A 19,963-nucleotide genomic window follows, 5' to 3' on the forward strand; every position below is an offset into this window, starting at 1 on the left:
ATACACTGAACTAAAAAACAAATATGAAGAGAGGGCAGTTTGGAAATTTATGGGTTGGGCTCCTTTCTGCCTGTTCTTCTGGCCAAAATCCTCCCACTTCCTCTTAGACAGTGTACCAGAGATTGAGGATCACCTCAAATTTAGTAGTCCAAAATGAGAGTTTCTCCATTATGAACTAATGCTAATACAGACATTCTGAAGTGTTGTTTTGAATGTAGGAGTTTAATTTCTACTTAAAGTCCACTTTGATTGTCCAATATGAATTTCACTACCAATACTTTATTCAAGTATCTGAAAACTTATATTCTACTACTAGGCAATATTCTTCCAACAGTGTATTAAAGAGCAGAGTTTGAAATGACAGGCCTTTGCAAAACAAGGGAATACTTCAAATTTGTTACAGACATATACTTTCTTATGGTTAAAGAAATTAAAAAGGAAAGAATGCTTACAGTGGCATGCTCTGAAAAGTTCTCTTAATTTTATTTTTTTCTGACTGACCTTTACAAAGTGAACCAGGAAAATATTTCTGTTTAAAAGACAATTATGGACTAGACAATACAAGACAAGTACTGATGTAATCTACTGCTCTTATTGAAGATACTTTTACTGAAATAAAATTTCTTACAGGAATTTGGATAAGGGGAAGGTAAAGACAGAAATATAACTTCCTAATAAATGGATAAAACTAGACAGAAGTAGGATGTTTTGGGGGAAAAAAGTGAAAAAAATTAACAGGCATGTTAAAAATAGAGGAGCGAGAATAGAAATTATCAAGAGTAACTTTGAAATGTATTATATCACAGGACACAGAAAGAGTGGTCTTTGAAAATAAAGCCTTCTTCTGGAAATAATAATTAATAATAGAAGGAAACTGTAATTTAATTTTTCCGTGTTGTATCAGAGCTGCATTGAAAATGGAAATGTTGAGTATTTTGAGCGTAAAAAGCTGAGTAAATGTATGAGAAGTGAAAGATATTGACACCAAAATGTCTTCAAAAACAAGGAGGTATACATGAAAGAAAAAGAAGTGGTTATGGTGTGTATGTCTTTGTTCAGGAATTTTTGCAGAGTTAACTCAAGGTATGAGAATGGTGTTTCAGGGTATGTCTTCTCAGGACATCAGTGCCATACAGAAATAGTTGACAAGATACATGTGAGCTAAGTCATCTATGCATGCTGTCAAACAACTTAGCACTCCATTTCACTTCCCTCTGCAGTTCATTGACTGTTCACACTGCTTGTATGTCAGTTTGCTCCTGGGCTCTCTTTTGAACTGTCACAGCTAGTTTTCTCTCAGGGAAACTTCAGGTGGGGATAATTTACTCCAAAGTAAACCTATAGGCATTACGAACAAGACTGCAACAGGTCTGTCTCCACATCTGCACTGCCAGTCAAACACACACACACATACACATGCATGTACACACTGAGTCTCCCACTGCAAAGCCAGACCTCGACTGCCCACAAGTTCTCATGTCATACTTCCAGCCATGCAACACACACTTCTGATATAATTTTATAAAAACACCACTTTTTACACAGGGCCTTAGCCTTCCCTAGGCACCCTAAGCCCTATGGGGATGGATGACCACAGCAATGTAGATTGCCTGCAATGCCATGAACAGTACAGCTGAATTAGCGAGGTGCTAGGCACATATCAGTAATCCTCTTAGTAGATGTTCTGTTACACTGAACAGATATATATTTTGAATACCCACTCCTATGCCTGAATTAATACTGCAAGGTTCATATACGAAGACAGGGCTTGCTGGGTTCTGCCCTGCTGTATGCTGTGTACACACACTGATAGTTTCTCAAAACAAATAAGTAAAATAAAAGGTGTAGGAGTGCATTATTCAACAGCAACATGCTCCCAGGGTTGCAGATGCACTTGGTGGTGGATTGTTGAAAAATGGTTCAGTTCAGAACACAAAAGCTTCACACTGTCAGTGTCATACATTTAATATTGTATAAAATTTTATTAAAACATATCTCAAAGTTGTTTACAAAGGAAGCTACTAACTTCCAAATACTAGCACTACCATGACAAAACCCTGATGAATGTGTGATGAGTTTTTCATTCTCTAACTTCTTTACCTATTCACAGCATAGGGAGCCAGAGGACACAGGCTGAACAGTTTGAACACACAGTTCATTCATGGAATAAATTTCTTCAAAATTCAGGGAGTATGTTTAATATCCAGGATCCTTTGGAAATAAATGTATGTGATAATATATTAAAGACAGCATGATAGGACTAAATGAAGATTCTGCAACCATTTCTATGCATACGAGCACTTATCTTTTAAATTGTATTTTTTATTGCTGGTTTATGTTTACATTTAGCTAACACATAGCAATCTTGTTATCAATCTTCTCACTCAAGTAGATATACCTGAACTAAAAACTCATTTTTATAATACAATTTGTATTTTTCATAAGAATAAGATAGTATCAAAGGCAGCACCAATATTTATGCCTATAGCCAAAGAATTAATGTTATTTTCATTTTTTCCAAAATTTTTGATATGAAAATGACACAACCTGAAACTTGTTAGATAACTAAAAAACTGCCAAAATTTATTTGAAAGGATTTGAATATTTACCATATTCTTTATCTCTTTTCCCTAGTTATAGAGAAACTTTACAATACTTAGATAGCAAAAACAGATCAGGGGAAGAGTACAAATCAAGAAATATTTCTGTTTGTGGGACCAAAATGTATTCTACTATGGCAGGCTTGTCTGTTTCCTTAGAGAAGGAAAAAAACCAACCCAAACCAGAAATAAGGGTGAGAAAGCAAAAGGAAAAACTCTTAAAAAATGAGGCTTCAGTCTTTATGGCTTTGACACTATGCTGGCTTTCTCCCAAGATTTCTGTAGAACAGTGTGCGGAGGCAAAATGTTCTGCACTTCTTCTAGGACATACACTTTCCTTTGCCAAGTACGCCAGGGCTCAGTAACATACTCACACAGCCAACACATCATCGGTGTTTAAAGTCTAATCTAAAAAAATCTACTCAGTAAATTGAAGGGAAATCAATGTTCATGTCTTGAAGATTTGAGTCAAACCTACCTCAATTTAAATCATTGGCTCAGAGAATTCAAACATTTCCATTTAGAACAGTAAGCCACTCCCTCCAGCAGTGCCTGAAAGAGCCATTTCTTCTCCCTTTCTTCCTTTCCTTTGAAATCAGTTTCTCTCACCATAGAAAACATGCTGGCAAATTGTGAAGTGCAAAGAATTATTAAGATATGTTAGTGAAAGAGGTGGGAATAGAAATCAGGAACTCTAGACCTAATTCATGTGCCTTGAGGCTAAAAGAGAATTATATAATATGAGGTTTCCTATATCAGCCACCCACTATTATACATTACACAAGAAAATGCCTCTCAGAAATTTTTATGGTAATGCTTTTTCCTTGGTTGGCAATGCCAAGATATCAGCTTTTTTTAAAAAATGGAATAAGAAACTACTGTATATTTTATGCATCTTAATATTTCAATCTATATAAAGAATTCACTAACTTTATTATACCATCTACTTGATTTGAAGGGGGAGGAATTAATGAAACACCAAAATCTAGTGAGGCGTGTCTCAAAAACTTACTAATTACTTGTTCTGTCACTGTAATGATGACATTTGAAAAAGTCTTTACTGAGATCAGGGAACTGATTTTTCATCACAGCAATCTGTAGGAAAAGCAATTATTTGCTATAATCTATGTTCAACATACACTTTCACAACTAGAAAAATAAAGTACATCAATAAAAGTATCATTTAAAAACAGAAGAAGGTAACAGGAAAGATAGTCATTCCAAAAGTAGCAGCTGCTTCTGGTCATTCAGACTCAGCATAAAATTAATCTTTAGGAGACTTTCGCACTGCACTGGAAAGTTTAGAGCATATTATATATATATAAGACTTAGGCAGCAATGGTTTGGATCTTTTCTCTTCCTTTGTTATTATTAGGGTCATTTGTAAGGCCTTTGATGTGAAGATAGGTAGGTGGGAGTTTTCTGCTGCCATCTGTTGATGAATTAAGAATAGAATTGAAGTCCACAGGAGAACGAGCTTGCTCCCACCATCCTTTTGTGAGCAAGAGGGAATTGAATCTTGGAAAAAGTCAGTCTGTATCAGCTTTCCCCAGGAAGCTCTTCGGGACTCACCAGAAATGCATGCAAACTCCCAACACCATGGAAAGAAAGAAAAGGTTCTGTTTTGTGATTAGGGCTCTGCTCAAAGGTCATGCAATTGATCCCATCCTGAAACCAAAGGTTTTGCAAGGAAATGATACAGATGTGATTGCAGGAAGGCATCTTTGCAGTAAAAGAGCACTTTGTTAAAGTGGCAGGGAGCAGCAGCAGAAAACCTAATTCTGGTTGTTAACTTCCACTTTGACATGTCCTGAAGATTTCAGAAGCTAACCCAAAAGTACAATGGATCAAAACACATTTTTAAATATGCATAGTGTCTCACAATTACTGTATTGCAAAATTACAAAGAAAACATATATTCAGACTAAATACTTGAAGGACAGTGATTCTAGTTGAATAAGAACATTGTTGTTTGGTAGATAGTTTTTGCAAACACACAGACTAAATATGCCTAAATCTGTATTCATTACCAATTTTGGACAGAAATACAGTAAGACTAGTATTACAATTATGTGCTTTTTTTTAATTATTTTTATAGACATACATTCCTAATACATGATCTTTGCAGAGAATTGCAAAAATACTTTTTGTATTAAAATCTGATATATAAGAAAGCACAATTTCCAGAAGAAGCCTAATAGATCTACTTTTTCTGCTTGCTTTTAGCAGCAAGTCAACTTCTGTAATACTCTTTCTTCAGTATTCACTGTAACTGGACTTAACATTCATCAGTACTTCTACGTTGTTGGGAAGAATGTAATTAATTGTCCATTTCTTTATCTTCTCTAGCAAAAAAAAAAAAAAAAAGTAAAAGTCTTACATAAACCTTCTTAAAATTTTAGAATTAACTGAGACTAGTAGGAATTTGCCCCAAGTACCAGTTTAATAGCTGCAAGATAGTAGAAAAAGTTGATATCTAGCTTCAACTGCCCATGAATAGAATGAAGTATATTGTTTCTGTTCTGCTCTCTGCTTCACTGCTGATGTGACACATATGTCCAGCCTTACTGGCTGGGAACTGGTGATTTTCAAAACTCATGGGGTGGTAAATATTCTTATAAACAACTAGCTAATTTGTTCCTGGGACACTTCTTTGTCTCCAGTTGTCAAAGCTTTGGGAGGCTTATGGAAAACAAGTTTCACTCAGTGAAAAAAAAATCTCGAAATTTAAAATTTAAGTTTTCCTGCTGAAACGCAAATACTTCACATCAAACACAAAGGACTGGCAATCTTGAAACTGAATTACTCATTCCCTACTGCAACCAGAAAACTGATCCCCTTGTAAACTGCTTAGATCATATGAAGACTTGATCAGTAAGGCAGCATCAAGAGACCTAGTTGCCTGACAGTATCCCCAGGATAACACAACCCACTGACACCATACTACAACTAGCACCAGGCAACTGAAGAAGTGATATGACAAAGGGATATTTGCATATCTAATATATTTTCCTGTGATCAGAGAGACAAAACACTGGCACCAAGCTTTTCTGAACTACTGTGTTGTCCTTTTCTCCCTCATTTCCCATTTTTTCACACTGGTGTACTTGATCACCTTATTTCCTTCAGTTTGCTACTGCTGGCAGCGCCAGTCTGGGCACAGAGCCTAAGTTAATACATTCATTGAATTATACTCTGTTCTGTGCTTCACCTTTAATGCTGGTACATTTCTCTCATGAGAGTAGCCTCACTCATTGGGAAACACTGAGCTAAAGGACTAAAGTGCAATTGGTGTTTTACTAATTGTTCATAAAACCAATGGCTGACATATTCTTCTGGAGCTTTCCCCACATAGATTATTGGGTTCTTTTATGCAACACTGGTATATTTTTCTTTGTTTTACATTTAAGTTCACTACTTGCATTTGAGTGAACATTGCATGTTAAGAGACGCAGGGAAGGCATTTTGTTTTTCTAGGCCTTTTAAATGGAAGTTAAAGTTAGAAGTCCTTGCAAAGGCCAAGTAGAGCTCCGAGAAATTTGCTTCAGATAACTTGACAGAAAGATTACAAGTAAAAGCTTTTGATTTTGAAATTCAAATACAAAATTCTATAATAAAATTTGATTATTCCATTTCCTTCAGCTTTTTTCTACATGAAGATTTTTCTTTCCAAAATTGCCTGATGTTGGGTCTTTCTAAAGTAGTAGCTAAATTTTCCCAGAATATCTAATTCTTTATGTGTCTAAGAAATACAGCAGTGAACAGCCCAAATTTGGTCACATATTTGATGCTTCCCTTTATTGTATGTGAGAGGCATAGTCTTTTAACGTTTTCCTTATTTCTTCTCCCACTACCTCCACAACACAGTAACCTTCACACTGAATGAGAATAGCAGGATACAGCTTCCTGCATGGCTTCTCAATTGCTGGCAATTTAGTTGGCCAGATGGGGTTTCTGTGGAGAAATGTGAAAGCTAAGTGTGCCCCTGCAGAGCTCTTGGCTCCTGCTGACTCAGCAAGTGAAGGACACAATCAAATAGCATAACTTCCACCTCTTCTCTCGCCTTCTTTATATCCCCTTCTATTTTCCCTCCTTCCACTCATCCAGGACTGTGTCTGTACTACTATTTCAGGTGACTTTTTCTTTTTCCAATTAGGATCTGCAGTAGCTTAAAATTAAGGGAATCTTTACCGGTCTTAGACTCTGAGTTCCTACAGGGAAAATGTGAAGTCGCAGAGACTAAAGTGAGGCATGAAGCTTTAGCAGATACACGAAGCAGAAGCAGTGTGTGTAGAAAATATGAAATGGTAGCACAGAGCTCTTCAGCCAGGAATGGAGGATAGTGCAGTATCTGCATATTGTCTCTGTATGAGTAGCAGAATGAGGCATTAGTTGGTTTTTGCTCTTACCGATACTAGGAAAGCATTAAGAGCAGAAGCAGCAGCTGAGATATCATTTTTTTCTAGAAAAGCCTTAAAAAAGACTAAGTGAGGGCAGATATTGAGGGAAATGAGATTTAAGCCCCATTATAAATGGAAATGTCTTCAAATAGAGTAATCTTAAAAATGTGCTGAGGCACCAGTCCATTTAAAAGTCATGGGAACATATTCATTAACCACATTAAAGTGAAGGAAAGTCCCATAAGACATGCTTACATTTATAACTGATTGACTTCAGAATGCCTTTAATTGGCATGTAGATATTTTTATAAAGAATAGACAGCTCTGGGAAACAAAACACTGAAGAAAGCCAACCAGTCAAACAAAACACCTTATCAAGAGCAGGCTACAAGCAAGTGGGATTCTGGCCACAATATACTTTTACATCAAATATGAGAGTTTGGCTCTCTGACATCCTTCTTTAAAATGGAAATGTGCCCTTTTTTTAGAAAGGTATGCTTTTTTCTTCATAAATATGTCTTAAATCCCACGAAACAACCACAAGATGGGAATACTTCTGTCTCTTTCCACTTTGCAACCAGGTTTAATGAAGAATCACTAACAGAAATCTTACTGCTGTAAAGATAAGGCAAGAGCTGAATATTTAAAAGTTTTCTTTTCCCTTTATAAAGAACAAAATATTTTTTTAAAAATAGTGTTTCATGACTGATTAGTCCTCAGTCTGACCCCGAGGTCAGTTTTTTGAATCAGCAAGTCAGAAGTGACAGCAGCCTTGAATGGTGGTTTTGATGAGAGTGCTTATGTGGTGAGAAAGCACTATTACATGGGCTGTTCTTAGTCTCAGAGCTTAAACTTCCAGCATGACTGAGGATCAGTAATGATGTTTCCATTCTTCTACAGGCAGTTAGTTGACATCTAATCCTTTTTGCTAATTAAAAACAAAGCTATTTGCTAAAAAGCTACTATTTCTGCTTTTAAAGTACATATAACAGAAACAAAAGCAGCCTAAATTATTAGTTCCAAGTCTTGCTACTGATGAATCTAGCCTGAGAAAATTGACCATATTCTGTACATCACTGATAAGTAATTTTGATGTCCTATTGACAACTCTAGCAGTTTATAAAATTTTACAGCTGTCAGCAGCCACTTTCCAAATATTTTGTTGCTATTATCAGGTAACCAAATATAAATATATTTACAAATATATGCATACAAGCATATGTATACATGCTGGGTAGGAATCTCTGAAATTGGGACTAGGTAAATCAATTTATCTGGTATGACTTTCTTACATTTCCCTCAACAGGAAAATATTGTCAAGTTTACTGACCTATGTCCTCAAGGTGCTTTCTTCCTACCTGAGATATAGCATAGTGGACAAGAGGCCTGCTGTAAGTTGGAGTAAGGGTGGAAGTGTAAATGAGTTTTGCTGGAGGAAAAGGAGGGACGGAAAACCTACCTAGTTCTGTAGCCTAATAGTCAGGATACTTAATTGAATATAGGGTGGCTGTATGTCAAATGACTTTAAATAAGTTTTCTGAACTGCTTATATGTTTTACGTTACATATTCCTTTGAGAAAAACAGAGATATCCCTGGATGAAGGGAACTGACTCAGGTCTCTTTCACAGATAACTATTCCAACCTAACCTAACCTAAACCCAGTAAAATTACTGAAGGCAATTTAACCGGTCATGCAAACTTTTGTTTACAGAACAATATTTAGTTGTCATTACATCTGTGTTGCCTCTCTGGACCCAACCCTGTCTAATTCCTTTCATGGAATCCATTTCATATCCAAATCTTCTATCTTTCAAGTCTTCCCACTAAATTACATTCCATCTGCGAAGCCTGTAAAGTCTTAATCATGCCTTCTAACAAATGTTATCACACTTATATAGCAAAAGATGCCCAGAGAGACTAGAACATTTGGGAACTTCTACCATCTGTGCATCTCCCACTTATGGTTATTCAAGAGTCCTTCCCCCCACCCCAGTTCCTTCTTCTCCAAAGTGTTGTATACCTAAATGCATTTCCTTTTGTGGAGACAGGGAACTTTGCTGTCCTCTGTATGCAATAGAAATTACTATATGCCACACAATTATATTGAAAGGACATTATTAGGGTTAAAAAACAAAACACTCATTTCATAGTTAGAAAATTATCAAAACGAAACTATAGGTGGAATTGTAGTTCCACTCACTTATACTTGTGCAGTCTGACATAATCTTTCCTTAGCGTCATATTTTTCCCCCTCAAGGTCCCTACTTTCTTCATTGAGCAGAACTGACCTTCTCTGAAGTGAAATCAAGGAGGAAAATAGTGTTTCATAGTGTTAGAACATCATACTTCAAAGCTGGAGACTGACACTCACTTCCGTTATAGAATTTTCCTGTGATACTAAGTCACAGAACAAAACATTTTGATTGTGATTTCATCTATTTCTGAGTTCTTACCCGAAATCGTGAGACTGATGTGCAGAACAGTGATCATCCCCAGACATACTTTATGTCAGTTAAAGTTTTGGTTTGCACATGAAAAAGCTATTTAATTCTAAGCACGCCCCAAAATGTGGACCTAGAAGGGTCAGATAAGATATCCTAAATCTGTAGATATTTTTGACCTGCATCTTCATATTACCTTCCCATTTGTAATACTGGAATCATAATAATCCCCAGTATAATACGGTTCTTCACAAATTAAATAATATTTTTGAATTTTTTAGACAATGTACACCATAAAAAATCTCCTTTAATAATTCTGTCTAGGATGTTATTTGAACAATGTGCAGTAAATAAAGTCTTGAGACAAACACTGAACATGGAAAAATAACAATATTAAATAATTTCTTGCTAAGCACAACCTTGTACATTTGTTCTGTGTAATTAAAAAAGTTTAAATTTATTAAAATGTATTTGTTTAATATGTGTTTGTTCATTTGTGTTTAATTTATTTGTTTGTTTGTTTGTTTGTTTATCTTCTTGTTTGATTCCACATTGAAATCCAGTGGAGAAAGAGTATATGAACATGTAATTAGATTGCAATCAAACATTGCAATGGATGGTGCAGTGGCATCTGAATTAAGGATCTGCTGACAGTATTATTCTGATAATTTCTAACTTCTGAGTGTTCCATTTGGCATTATGAACAACGTTCTTGATAACAGTTTTTGGTTTCTTATATTAATTTTTTTTGCTATTAATTTCCCAGCTAAAACCCAACCGAACAAACTAAAAACAGAGCAAAAGTTTAATCATATACTATATTAATGATGCTTACACAATTGGGCATCAGGACCATATCATTTTGATTTGTTGAATAAGCCTTTGCTATTTGAACAACAACTAAACATACACAATGTTGCCATTGTTTATGGAGAGCATGAATGGGATAATTTTATAGTAAATGTCACAATTTGATCATTGATACTTAGGACAGTCATTAACTTTTCTTCATCCTTTTCTCTCTACTCAGATCTGGCTTTCATCCCTCTGTGTTCAAACATGGCAGCTTCCTGCTCCACATTGTTATGTCCCAAAGTAGAGGTCACATAATACCAGAGGAAAGTAGTTTCTGGGCAAAGAGCTGAAATTTTCAAGAAAGTATTAGTCAGCCTCATGTTGGGCTACACCCAATGTGAATGAAATCTTTCAGGAATTTATTTTCTAAAAATGTAAAGTCCTTACCAATCTTATGTAAAATTCAGTTTTTTAGTGGATTGCAACTTGAACAGACTTGGGTGGATGGATTTTAATATTCAGACATCATACTCACAAAAGCTAGCCTCTTGAAAGCTCAAGTTCATAGTGAAATGTATGAAAGTGTTGAAATTATTTAAATAAGATATCTAAATAAATTTTATTTGTCTAAATAAAATTTCATCATGGGTAAAATAATTTAGCTTCATTATCAGATATCATTGAATCAGCCTGACTTTTTTCAAAAATTTAACTATAGCTTCAGACCTGGAAAGAAGTTATGTGCTAAAGTTCAGTAAGGTAATAAACAACTGAAAAAAAAAAGAGATATATTATTTGAAGTGTCATGAAGTCATAATAACTGATGTTATCGTTCTTACTTATAACTTTCAGAGTAGTAATAATACCAAGTTAAGTCAATAACTTCTTCCAAGAATGACACATTAGATGAAAACTAGAAAACTTTTCTTCCCATTACTTTTTGTTCATGAACTCTTTGGAACTGTAGTAAATTAAATTAAACCACACTACTTTAAACCACACTACGAGTCATGTAGTCTCACTTGAGAAAAAAAAAATAGAAGTTTAGTACAAAAACTCCAAAATGTTTTTAAAAGAAAAATAAAAGTTAATAAATAAAAGATAAATAACTTATTTAAAAAGTAGATTCACCCAGCTGTGCTGATGCATAGTTTTAAAAGGAAAATTGGAACTCCCTCAGCTTTCTGAAATGTGCTTTTTCTCATTTCTCCCTTATAAAATTTTAATTGTATTTGTTAATAAAATTTAAAAAAAAACCACTTCCCTATATTCACCCCTTTATTATTCTATTTCTAATCCTCTCTTTCTAATCTATCTCTCTGAACTTCTCTAAGGTACTTAATAGAAGAATCTTCATGGAAGGATATATTCTAATATCCAGATTTTACTTGTTCATCAAGGACTTAAAATATATATATACTTTCTGTATATTCAGCCTGGTAACATCTGGTAACTGGTAACGTCTCTCTTCATTTGGATTGACCTTTGACATTCTGGACAGCTCTGTTCTTATAAAATGACAAACCCATGCATGTTTTCAGTTTCTTTTCACCTGATTCTCCTTCTATTATGCACTGTTCAGCTCTTTGAAGGTGATAAGTTCCTTTTGGTCAGATATAGCCTCTTTTGTCCTGGAATGATCTACCTACCTTATCACTCTCATTCTCCTTCTTTTAATATGAAGCATTCAGACATGCAAAATAATGAACTTGCAGATGAATAATGTAGACAATATGTAGGCAATACATAGACAAGACAGACACACAGACATGCAGTGGCAAAATAGCAGAATATGTAAATCGTGTATCACCTTGTAGACTTTAATGAAATGTCAAATGTAAAACTTCAGATCTTATTCAGAGAATTGCTAAGAAAGCAATGGCTTCAGTTTTGCATAACATGCTATAATTAAGCAAAAAATAAGTAAATTTATAATTATTTACCTAGAGATACCCAAATAAATTATATTTTCTTTCAGCTTTCAACAAGGATCGTGATGTTAAAATGAGGAAAATGATTAATGAAAATAAAGGTGTGGAAGAAGAATTATCACATCTGAAATGAAATTATTTCAAAGACTACAAAATACTGAAATCAAAGAGTCTTGATAACCTTCCCTCCAGAATCCTGAAAGAATTAATGTATACATCTGAAGGGTCTAGAACAACGATTCCTAGTAAGTATGTCAGGATGAGATTTATGGAAAATAGTGAATGGCCTACCTATATTTGAAAAGGGAAGCTGAAGGGAAGAAAAAATAGATCTCTCAATATGATTTTTAGATGGTTTTAGAATGCAAAGCTTCAGAGTAAATTCTGAAGCAAAGAATGAGTGATGGCACAGAAGTGCAAAGCAAACTTAATAAAATCTATCTAAAGGTTTCAAGGAGTTTCAAGGTTTCAATACCATTTACCTGATATCTTTCTTTAATAATTTCTCTTCTAAGCAATGCAAGTGGAGATCTCACCTATCTGGATTTCAAAACAATTTTTGACACTATCTGACAGGAAAAGTATTAGTTAAGATTGAGAAGATAAGGAATTGACTAATGAGGAGAGGACAACAGATTGTGTTAGGTGTTTGCATTATTAACATGGTAGCTGTTAGGGGGTTCTTCATGGGCAGTCTTGCAATAGACCTTTTTGATACTTAAATTAAAGACTAGATCACAAAAACTTGGAGCATGCTGCTGAAATTTGCTGTTAAAACAAGTCTGAGAATCATCAAAATCATAAAAACATACAGGAAGAATCAGATGACCTTGATGACTTCTGTAATAGAAATGGGATTAAACTTAATAGTACAACGAGCAATATAACAAGATTTTCTGCTATAAACTGTAAGTTCGTCAGCTGGAAATGACAGAGAAAAAGAAAGATCAAGACAGTCTACTAGAGAAGGATTATCAGCCACCAAAACATGATGTAGCTATGAAAAATGTTAATATGGAGTATTAGACAAGGTATTTCTGGAAAAGAAAGGGATGTTTAATGCTATTACATCAGGTAGAATACGTCTTCATGATGGAAATCATGAACAATTCCTGTTCTCAGTATTAAAGAAAGATTCACTGAAAGCTTCACTAAAAATAGAGTGAAGGTGAAGGGGAAGTCTGTCAGCGTGATGTCAGGAATGCTGAACATAACTCATGAAAGGAAATAGAAAAATCTTGTCTTATTTTGCAAACAAAGCTAAGATTTTCTTAATTACAGAAAAGGTCTTAGAAAATGACTGTACATGTCCAAATGCAAAATGCAATTTTTTGGAAGACTTTTCCGGTAATTAAGAAAGATTTAATGGGCTTGCTCTCTGTAAACATATGAATGGGTAAAAAGAACCTGTGGATGTTTATAGTGATATATTAAACTTCAAGATCAATATCAACATAAGAATTTTATATATATATATATATATATATATATATGTATATATTTAAAATATGTTTTTTATGCAACGTGAGTGCTTGCACTAGTGGAGGATAGGACTCAGCACCCAAGGACCCACTGCCAGTTTATTCTGAGTCATAAACATGATCTCTGCGGTCAGGCAAAATGACATTTACACCACCAAGTGGTTTAATGGCATTTATTTTGATTAAAATGCACATCATTTTCTTCTTCACTCATCTGCTTAAGATCTACGTGAATGCTTTAAACATCATTCACTCACTGGGTGCCTAATGCAAAGCTTATTTAGTCAAAGTACTTCCATTGACTTCTGTATGCTTTGGATTAGGTTCTATATCCTTACCCATCAACCAGCTGCTGCAGGCTACCAGTTTTATCACAATATTAGACTGCTTTTCTCTTTTTCCCATGATCTTAAAAGGCAAAGAAAGAGGTATACTTTGGTTTTCCCTGTCTGTTCTTTAATGTGCTTAGACTGCAGTTATTTCCTGCTGAGCCCTGGATGAGGTTTAGTTTGTTGAAGAGCAACTTTTTAATCATCTCACAGAATGAATGAACTGGAAGATATGCCAGGCTTCTATCAGAAGATGAAAAATGTGGAAACTTATCAGTACCTCTCTTCCTCTAGATGTATTGTAGGTCATAAAAACCCTCTCTGTACAGTACTTATTACTCTTATAAAGGAAGCTAAAAATGTAATTATGTGAAGGATGATCACCAAGAAACTTTGCAAAACAGTTAAAGCAGGCATAAAGCTATGGCTGCCTGTGCATGGCAAAAAATGCAAAGGAGACAGCAGGAGAACAAATGATTTCAAAGACAGGTTATGTGATCTTCACCAGAGGAAGGGTGGCTACAACCCCTTCACACTTATTTTGGAGAATTAAGACAGCAGTGCTAAACATTTCAGAAGCAAAGATGATTGGGGTTGTACCAGCATATAGATCAGTGCTTAACGGCCTAAAATATATTTGGCTACTGGATGGACTTGGCTTTATTTTTTTTATATTAGTGCTTATAGGATCCTGTTTTAGGATGATATGAGCAGGGCCTTCCCCAGACTCTAATTCTCATTTTGCCTAAATGCCAAAGCTCTTCACTAGACCTGTGCAGTACAGGCATGGTTATATATGTTTATCTTTTAATCTAGTTCAGGGAAAGGTGCAAGGGACTCCACGTCTTCACACTTGATTTCTCTTGCTCACCATTAACAGTAGATGGTAGCAGGTGAATAGCCATTACTTTTTTTCAGTGAATAGTCATGCCTCTGTTAGGGTCAAACAAAGGATTAAGGAAAAAATGGTATGCTTCTGCACTGTACAGCTAAATAAGGGTTATAACAATACGACTTCTAAGGGTTCTAATGTTGCACTTTTTGTATGAAAAGAAATGGCAAGTCTAACATTATAAAATACCTAGTAAAGCAGTTTTAATCATTGCAGAACAAGGCCAAACAGACTGTCCAATAAGCAATCAACAGCTTGGTCCTATTCTAAATTACTTTTCTTGTCACCATATTTATTTCCCTAATTTATAATAACTGTGTATTTATATAATCCTTATTTCAGCTGGACAGCAATGATTATTTTTGATGAAGTAGACAGAAACATTAAAGCTCCCAAATAAGTAAAGTGAGTATGTGTGTAGACTTAAAAATTATTCTTTAGGTATAGCCAATAACATATATTGGCATTAACTTACAGAAGGGAATAGAGTGCCACAGAATTCAATTATCCATAACAGCATTTGAATTTTATTATCAAAGATTCTTCCTCTGAACTCTGCAGAGTTGCCATCTTGCTTGGATATTTTATCTTCTACTCAACAGGCAGCTGACACAGTAGATTCATGAAGACATGCCAGATCTTTTATACTGTCCTGAATTATATTAATAATAAATTAAAGCTGCACAAGATGCACTAGGAATACCAGACAAAAGATTTTATGATCTGGTGATTCTCATTTAAAAATGAAAGAAAACTTTAACTCACAGCAAAGATATTTGCAGCATCCTAAAAAACCAAACCAAACCAAACCAAAACAAAACAAAACAAAACAAAAAACCAAACAAAAAAACCCCAAACAAACTCAAAATGTAGAGCATAGAACTGAAAAATAATATTAGGTTGAGAAGTCTTCAAGAGTGTGTAGAGGGAAAATGATTTTACAAAGTCTGTGTACTCAGTTCTGTATAAAAGGGAGAGCTGACAGAAATAAGTGGGAGCAGGAGCTTGAGAATAACTGTATTTCAATATATCTGTAACAGTTTAGTATATTTTATTGATATCCATCAAATTTCATGATACAAGACTTTCCTTTGGATATGTAGTTCTCTGGAACACAAACTTGTTTTAAACTCTCCTCAGAATGAGCTTCTTTGACTGCCCAGCAGTCCATCAAATAGAGCAGAAATGATTGCCACTTACTCAAAGACAAATATTGAGGTGAATCCAGAACATATTTAAAAAAAACCCCAACAAACTATAGAAGTGCAAAACTGCAGTCTGATGAACTTAATTTGAAAAGACCCATTTGTTAGTGGCTTGCTGGGTGACTGAGCAGGGCATTGCACTTTATCTCATAGGGATAATTTACAAAGCACTTTGAGACCTTCAGTGTGCTCACCATTGGTATCAACCTTGGAAACATTGTATCAAAAAAATCCTATATTGTTTCCAAAAGTAACTGTAACTGTGGTGTTCTCTGCTAGTGAATCCATATGCATATCAACTGTACCCATTTAATATTTTCAGTGACAATGAACACATTTTTCTTTCTTTGTCAGTGCTACCTGGTTCTCATACACTTCATTTAAATTAAATCCAGCTTTAATTATCTCCCCTGAATGTCTCATTGTATCTCTTTATGTAGAATGTATATTAATGATTTGTAATTTCCCTCTATTTTTGATAGGAATTCATCCAAACTCACCTTAAATGCTTTTTCCCCCCTATAGTTTACTTTGCATTTAGATAAATTGAACAATAGTTTAATTGAAAAATAAATCTATAAAATATACTATAATATATAATGGGGCTGGATGCAGCACTCATTTATATCCCCACAAATCCAGGAAAGCCAGTAGTTGCATATGAAGCATAAATCTAACCAAAATCTTGCTTCCCTCATGAAAATTCATACACTTTTTTAAGACCCTTCATTAATTTTTCCTTCTGATTTTAAGCATAATCTGTCTGCCATTTCTGCATGATTTTGAATGGTTAGGTTTTTTGTCAACATCCAGGGGAAACAAAAACCACCAATCTATCTATAAAACACCTTTCATAACAGATTCTATAGAATAATGTTATCTAAAAAAAAAGAAAACCTCAAACTTAATCATTGTGATTTGTAAGGAATATATATACACTGCAAAAATTCTAGTAAACAGGATCACAACCACTTTTGCTAAAGGTTACTTTTCATCATTCTTTATAAATGCGAGAACTTAGAAATGCTGATGGAATCATGTCTATGCAAGGACATAGTTATTTTGAACAGACCTCAAATAGTACTTTAAGAATAAGCAATCATAATCATGGGAGATTTAACCACTGTTATCCAACACAGATTATTTTTGCTCTGTCAGTAACTTTTATGGTGTATTATCTAGTTCAAAATTCTCACAGAAAGTAGAAGAGAGAGGATTTAAACAAAGTAACTGGTCCCGTGCTTAGCTGGTGTTCAGTTAAATAAGCACAGATTCAGTTGTACACTGCTTAAAAGTAAATCTGTGCTTTCCTTATTTAAAGTCTTAACTTTTAACGTTCGTCACAAAGGCTGTTTGCCGCAATGAATAATTTAATCACTTCTGCCTATTACATGCTACTACACAGCAAGCATGTTTGCAAAGCTGTGAAAGACACCGGGCAAGTGTCAGCACTCCCTGTAATTCAGCCGACCTCCCCGTATATTCACTGCAACTAACTAAGGGAGCTCTGAAGAGGCCAGGGGGAGGTTGTGGTAGGGAAGGGAGGTGAAGAGATCACAACAGAATTGCACCAGATCAGCAAGACACTTTAGAAAGATTAAAGGTCAACGCGGGCTTAGTGCTGTTGTGGTGTCATTTCATCTGTTTGTCCCTTGGTGGAGTTCTTGAGTTAGTTTCTCCCTTCCCTCAAATGGCTTTAACTGCTTTATGTGGGGTTTTTGTCCTTGTTTTTCCCCTGCTTTCGAATTTGCTGTCATGTTTACTGTATTTAACCTTTTCCTCGTATTATTATGAATATGTTACTTTCAAGCCTACCTGATTTTTTTTTCCTTCGCAAGCTTCTTCATTTGTGTGCGCGCGTGTGTGCGCACAAATAGTACTACGTAATATATATTTGTTAATGTATAGAGTGGTATAGCTATGTAAATAATCTGTCTCTCTTTAACCCGAGATGGATTCCCACTGCAGATCCCAGAAGTAATTTTCCAGTGAGAGCCACCGACATTCCTAAACTGCAAAAAACAAATTGTCGTGGGCTGAAAGCGGCAGCTGCGGGCGCGAGTTCGGACGCCGGCGGCAGAAACCGGGCTCCGCCAAGAAATGCAGATAAACTAGCCATTAATTGCTTCTGCATATTTTAGCGATGGCCCCTGTCTTTCCAATCAACAACTACAACAACGACAACAAAGCCCCGCTGCAGAGCATCGGAAAGGGAGCTTCGGGGGGGGGGGGGGGGGGGGGGAGGGATGCAGAGGAGCTGGGGAAGCTCCCAGGCTGCTTTAGGATTTCCCCACGTACAGCAGGCTGCGAATGTCAGCAAGACGGATTCCTTCCCACACGCAAGATGCCACCTCGGTGGCCTTATCAGATGTTCCCTTTAAGGACACAAGCTCTTATTTCCCGTCTGTATATCTCCAGCATCTCGGGCTATTTTATTTATTACAGCCGATTACGTTTGTGATCCCGCTTCCCACTTGATCTCGCCAGATCAGGAGGACAAATGCCGTGTCGTGTCTGAGCGCGTGTGGGCGTCTGTGTGCATCTGGGAGAGGGGGGAGCCGGGGAGGGAGAGGGGGGAGTTACACTGCGCAACAGATTTGACCAAGTGGGCCAAACCTCCCCCGCCTGAAACAGCTGGGCTTGTTCCTACCGACACCCAAACAGCTGTGCGCGCACTGGCCTCGGGACCGACAGCCCGTGGTGCCGGGGTGGCGGCGAGGAGGGGCGGGGGTGATTCCCCTCTCCCCCCGCACGAAGGAGCGGGATGCGGAGAGGGGGAACACGGCCACCGCAGCCCCGTCCCCCTCCCGGCAGCCGGGGCACGTGGGGCGGGAGCGGTGCTGCCATCCACCATGCAGCGCACGTCGGGCCCATTTCCCACGCCGGCCGCCTGCCCTGGGGGAGGAAAGGAGGAGGAGGGGGAGGAAGGGGGAAAGATAGGAAAGGGGGGGGCTGTTACCTCTGCTCCGAAAGAGGAACCAATCCACTGTGAAGGACGCAGCACTCCCGAGCAGGAAAGACATTGCACATTCAGAGAGAGATTGCATGTGAAGACACTGTAAAAAAGAAAGAAAGGGAGGGGGGCCGGGGGGTGCAGGCCGCATGTGAAAGGCATAGTGTGTGTAAGAGAGGCCAGCGAGGGTAGGAAGGGAAGGGGGGAGCGATTGCACATGTCAAGAGAAAGAAATCACTCATTCGCTTGAAAGAGGCTCTCGCAAAGCAGACTGTAGTAGAAGTAGACATGGGAGACAACGGGGAAGGAGAGGCAGACAAGAGGCGAGGTGTCCATGCCGTGCAACAGCCCAGAATCCGATTAAAGTTTATGGCGGGGAGGTTAAAAGCTCTTTCATCCCGCCCCTCCCCTGGCGAATACATTAAGTTTCCTGGCTGCGTTTAAAAGCACAAAGGGAAGGGAACAGCGGGAGCTTCGGGTTGCAATTGTATTGCTAGTGCAGGGAGCCAGTGTAATGCAGTATGCTGGTATTCCTACGTACTGGTATGTCTGGATCATACACTGTGGGCAAAATTTCCTCCTTTCGGAGCTCCAGAACAGCGAGGGGGAATTTTGATAAATTCAAGTTGCTTGGCAAATATAATAGGGATTTGGTATTAATCCTACTTAGCCCGCTGCGAAGATGCTGAGCTCCCGAGCCCCCCTCCTCCGTCCGGGACTGCGGCGGTGAACACTGAGCCTGCGCCGAGCCGGGCTTTCTCGCTGATGCTGCAGATATAAAGCCGAGTGTCTCCAGCACCGGCGGGGGAGGGTTTTCGTGTTCTGGCGGGGCAGGGAGAGCGGCCGGGGCCGGTGCCAGGGCCGGAGCAGCCCTGTAGCCCTCCGGAGAGAGCAGCAGTCACTCACTCCCCAGCGCCGATTCCGCGCGGCGCGGC

General features: G+C 37.2%; 1 long non-coding RNA gene across 2 annotated transcripts in view; it reads right to left on the reverse strand.

The window, feature by feature from the left end:
- LOC148051382 (uncharacterized) overlaps positions 1–19,963 on the reverse strand; it is a 104,669-nt gene that overhangs the window by 84,523 nt on the left and 183 nt on the right. For both annotated transcript variants that reach the window (XR_015699480.1, XR_015699481.1), the window contains exon 2: positions 19,035–19,131. This is a non-coding gene — a long non-coding RNA (uncharacterized LOC148051382). The remainder of the gene's footprint in view (positions 1–19,034; positions 19,132–19,963) is intronic.

The sequence above is a fragment of the Nipponia nippon genome, unplaced genomic scaffold, assembly GCF_047370975.1.
Source record: "Nipponia nippon isolate SJK-2023a ecotype South Korea unplaced genomic scaffold, ASM4737097v1 scaffold_6, whole genome shotgun sequence".
NCBI lineage: Eukaryota > Metazoa > Chordata > Aves > Pelecaniformes > Threskiornithidae > Nipponia > Nipponia nippon.